Source organism: Schistosoma mansoni, chromosome W (assembly GCF_000237925.1).
Source record: "Schistosoma mansoni strain Puerto Rico chromosome W, complete genome".
Classification (NCBI taxonomy): domain Eukaryota; kingdom Metazoa; phylum Platyhelminthes; class Trematoda; order Strigeidida; family Schistosomatidae; genus Schistosoma; species Schistosoma mansoni.
In genome coordinates, this window is record NC_031502.1 from 47,306,809 (window position 1) to 47,312,078 (window position 5,270).

Genomic DNA, 5,270 nt, shown 5'->3' on the forward strand with positions numbered 1-5,270 from the left:
ATTCAGCTGGGTTGATATTTCATAAGATATGAATGTAAATGTATTTCATAAGGAACATGTCAATATCACACTTGGAGCACGTTATGGAGGTAGCGTTGCAACATACAACTGATAGTCGAGAATAGATACATGCGAAGTTGGGGGCTTTTAGAAGTTTCGACCTTATATCCCTCCAGAATATCGGAAGCTTTAATAACGATGTAGGACGAAGTCACACGTGCCATATCTGTTTTCGGTGGAGTATCTGCAGGAGGCTGAAAAAGGTGTAAGAAAAAGGAAGGACGAAAAGCAGAGCACACAATATTCATGGAGGAATAGTTAAGGTATAACCATTTAGTCTATTTGTCTGTTACTGAAGTATTTATTAGGTAAGAACATACTAATGTGTTAAAGAAAAATAAGTGTGGGCAAGGTATGAGTGGACAAGGAACTGTATAAATGAAGGTAGTTCAGGAGGAAGTATGGAATTGTGTAATTATAAAGTGCTGAAAACAGTATTCCGATACAAATGACTGTCTCCCTTTACTTTAGAAGCTGTTTGAACTCTCTTTTTTTATTTTCAGATTTTATAGGGTATAGAGTGGGCTTCGTTTTTAGCCAATTGTCTAGTTTGCTTGTAATAGGATTACTCGGTAGGAAGTGGAACCAATTCAGCTTTTTTTTAACATGATCTGAAGTGGTATTTTGCATGAATAATTTCGCATCAATACCGTTGGTTCGTGACATCCCACAGTACTGTGAATACAGTTTTTATGACCTGTTTCAAAAATGGAACTGTGATGCTGCCAAGTATCCATGTAATGCAACTGTCCAATAGGTCTGTAGTTGTTGGAAAGCAGATGTAATGGGCACTTGGTATGAGATGTGACCTTGAAAGACGCATACGTTAAGTTCGTTTGAGGTTTGTTCTAGGAGTAAGGAGAAGTTCCACGGTTGTACATTGAGAACGTGGTTCTGAAAAAATTGAAACAAATGAGTAGCAAGGTGTTCGAATATAAACCCTGAACGAACCTTAACGGTTTGTAGTGGGAAAAACAAAGGTGTGGTAAATCAGTGGACAATACTAATAATTTTTGTCTTTACTAGAATGAAATGTGGGTAAAGTGTCTTCAGAAAAGAGGAGACGGTAGAAAATAATGATTAGTTGTGATGCATGACGAGATGAGACGGGTTCAGATGACGGAGCGAAAGTTGAAGTTAAAGTCGAGAGGGCTGTTACTTAAAGTCGAAGGTGCATCAAAGAGATTGGTGTCGAGAGACGCTGATAAACATATCTTTTATTGTCCATTGGTGTTTATCATCCTCATTTTTCCATCTGTCTCAGTCACTAGGTCATCATGTATGTGTGAATGTAGACACACTTGGCTGCGTTGATAGGCATCAGACACTTTTTAGACCAGTTGGTCAGAACATCTAAGTCCACCTGACGTGCGCATTTGTCTGCGTCTCCTGTTATTTCACGCCATATTTTTTCATCATAAACGTTTAGTAGCATCGTGGACTTAACTATATCTGGGAGTCCACTTGAATGCATTGTAAAATGTAAAAGTCTTTGGACAGAACCTTGCGGCACTCCACTATGTACTGGTTTCCAGGAGGAGCATTTAGAGTTTATTCTTACTTTCTGTCTAAGACCTGCCGAGAAATCCTTAATGCACTTTGTGAGAGGTCCGGCAATTCCTAGATTTTCCAGTTGCAAGAGGAGTCTAACAATCTACATCAAATGCTTTGCTGAAATCTACGTAGAAAGTAACCTTCGATTTTTCACTATCTAGAACCTCCGTCCATTGCTCTATTGCTATAAAGGGATTTGTTGTGCAAGATCTTGATCATTCATCGCAGAGTTTCAACTACGACATTTGTGAGACTGACAGGTCTGTGGTTTTGTGAAAGTTATCTTGATCCCCTTTTATGTTTTGGAGTGATAGTTGCATCTTTTTAGACCGTAGTAAACACATCTTGGTCAATCGACATACTGAGATCATAGTCAGTGGAGCAGCAGTGTATTATGTAATTCATCTCAGGATTTTAGGGTGTAGTTCATCTTATCCCACTGACATTCCAGTGTCTAAAGTTCTGAAGGTTTTTAGTATGACGTCTCGATAAACTCCACAGTGAACAGACAATTTTGTGACATTGTATTTAGGTTTAGACTCTCATTTGGAAGACGCGCCTGAGTTAAAGCTGTCCCGAAAAGTTCCACCATGGCCTCTGCTTTGTCCTGGTCTTCCTCTGTCATTTGAGATCCATTCCCTTCCGTGATTAGGCTGAGAACTCAATAGTGCGTTCTTGTTATGTAATTAATGTATGAGAACAGTTTCTTCAGGCACTTGATTGCATACTTGATCAACTGATCTTCTTTTTTTTTCTGAGCTGTCCGGATTGTACTTATGCGGTATATGCTGTTTATGGTGAGAGATATAAGAAGTATGTGACACGAGTCACAAATGGAATGCCTGTCTGAAGAAGATCGAGAAGACTGAAATGAAGAGAACAGAAGGTGAATCAGAAAGTAATGGTAATGACAACAGAATTGAAAGAATCATGGAGCATGTAAATGACAACTGATGGAAGATGTGCAAATTATGTATTTGATAAATAGTTGGCATATTTTGTGACAGTACTCTGTAATTTTACACTAGGCGATAAATTGGTCTTCCCTGTTTGAGTTTTCGTTCACTACGCTTATACACAGATCTCGTACCGACCTCTTGCGATCCATCGTATTTGCTATGCCAAGGCTGATGTTGATGTTCCGACATCTCTTCGTTTGCCTCAGTAAACGTCAAATATACCAGTTTATCCAAGGATGGCCATGCTTTTTCGTCTTTGGGACTGTCCAAAATATAAATGGTCAAATTACTTGATTGTGTAACTGTCGGAAGTGATTTCATACCTCTCCTATTCGTGAGCCTAAGTCAGTCTTCCAGTTTCCAGCCGAGTTGATCGCCTTCATATCTGCCTTCCATATGCTGAGATAGGCCACTTTTGTCATAGTCTGTAGAGCTTATGAACGCTAACTCTTGCTATTGTTTTCGGTAGCAGCTTGCTTATCAGGGATTTAATGTGGCTTAGGTCATGTTCAAACTTAGTCTTTGTTTTTATTTTTAAAGATTCTTGCAGTGACATAGGTTCTTAACCACACGACCCTTGAAGCTGAACATACAACGACTGAAAAGTTTCACGTTCAACATTTAACGCTATGGAGCGGCTCTGAAATGGCGAACGTCGGAATACTTGATCAATATAGGATGGCTCGACCATGCGAGTGTGGTCACTACTATGTCAACGCTTGGTTTTTATATTGAATATTCATATTGATTTCTCTTCTCAGCCCAAGTGTGTTCTTCGGAAGGTCCTAACCACAACCAATTGTTTTTATCATCGGACGGGTCAGTATCGATAATGATGCGACTTCCACATAAGGTTTGATAGATTAAATAGTCAGACCGTGACAAAGTTGCGGTTGTAGAATATGTCTGTTGTTCTATTAGCGTTGATAAGTGTACTGATGCTGACCTAGACCATAATTTTAGACCTTCTTAACTTGCAAAAAATGATTGACCACTCTGCAAGATCTGTTTTGACAATCTTTGAGGTTTAATTCCCTGCACCTTTTTCATACCCACTGCAACGAAAAGATAACTGTGAAAATCCCTCTGCAGCATCTCATTGGACAATATTTTTACTTCTTTCTTCCCCCTGTCTTGTATTGTAACCTTTATTCAGGTCTGCATCAGATGTGCAGGTCTCACTTCTTTCATTCACTTTCCGGGTGCTACAGTAAACTAATAATTAGCTTCGTTTTCTTCTTCTTCTACAACTTTCAGGTGTTGCTCCTGCAAGGTTTCTTTTGTGTTGATATTGGGTTCAGTAGCTGAAACTCCGAACTCATATACTTTAGGGTTCTTTGTATGCCTTTTCGCTATCCTTGTAACCATGTTGAAATTTGTGCATTTGCTACTCACGACGTTGTGGGTGTCTACCTTGATGGTTTCATTCAAATTTAAAGCTGGAATCATGATGACACTTACTCATTCTCCAAAACCCACCAGCTGCTCATCTGCTGCTGACTTTATAAGGCAGCATAATTTTCAGTCAACGAAATATGGGTTTAAAATATCCCTTATATGCAGCCCGTTTAAGTCCAGTGCACACGTTGTGATACCACTTGTTCAAGTTGTTACATTGCATTCCACACCAAATCATCCCATACTTTAGTCACTGAATATCGAACAATTCACCAATCCTTGTCATGATCACAAACAACCGACGCGCACTAGTTAACTGCACTCTATGAATTGGCCCATGAAGCAATGGTCGAACTGTGTTCCTTGTTCCTACCTTTGTTAATATATCTCAGTAATGACGTCGTTTGTGTCACATGGTCATCGAATCAGTCATTATACCTGTATACGACAAAATAGCAATCGACGTTAGGTACTGATTGTATGATTTGACCTCGACGTTAGCTGGTTAATCACACCACTACCGTCTAACTAGGGTAGGCCCCAAATCATTTGTCACATCATCTACTTTGGTGATCTAAAGGCGGGCAGCAGCATATGAGTCTACCGCAAAGGTGTTTTGTTTGTTAAGCATGCTCACAGAGAGATTAAAACGAAAACTATATTTAGAAGCTGTGAAATCTAAACAATGACAGAAAAAACTGATTTCCAGAGCAAGTGTTTTAGAAGCTCTAAATGTGATAGAAACTGAATAAGAAAGGTTAGCACTTCTATGTTGCTGTCATTGAAAATCCAACCTAAGTAAGTATAGGAGAAACACATACTTGTTAAAACACCTTTATATGAAAACTTAAAGTTCTACTAGACATACTGATTAGTAGGAGAGATGGTGGTTCCATCAAACGTTCTGAATATAGAAAGCCAACATGGACAGAACAATATCTTGATTTCCATAGTCGCTGCCCAATTCATTACAAACGCAGATTGATAAAGGTCTTATTCAATAGAATCAATCATGTTTGTACAAGCGATACTAGTAAATTAGAGACGAAGCTCTTTACTGAAACGTTAAGGAGTAATAGTTGTTCACTGAACTTCATAAACCACTGGAAGGGTCTCGATACGATTAGACCTACGCTTCTGGCACCCAACATTGACAATTCTTTGCACCAATATAATCAAAATGAGCCTATAGTGACACTGCTGGTTCACCTCTGTCCTGTTAGATATTTTTGGATCAGTTATTGAACCTATATACAACACTCGCCGTTTATCTTCTTTAAGAAACGGCTTCATCGTGCC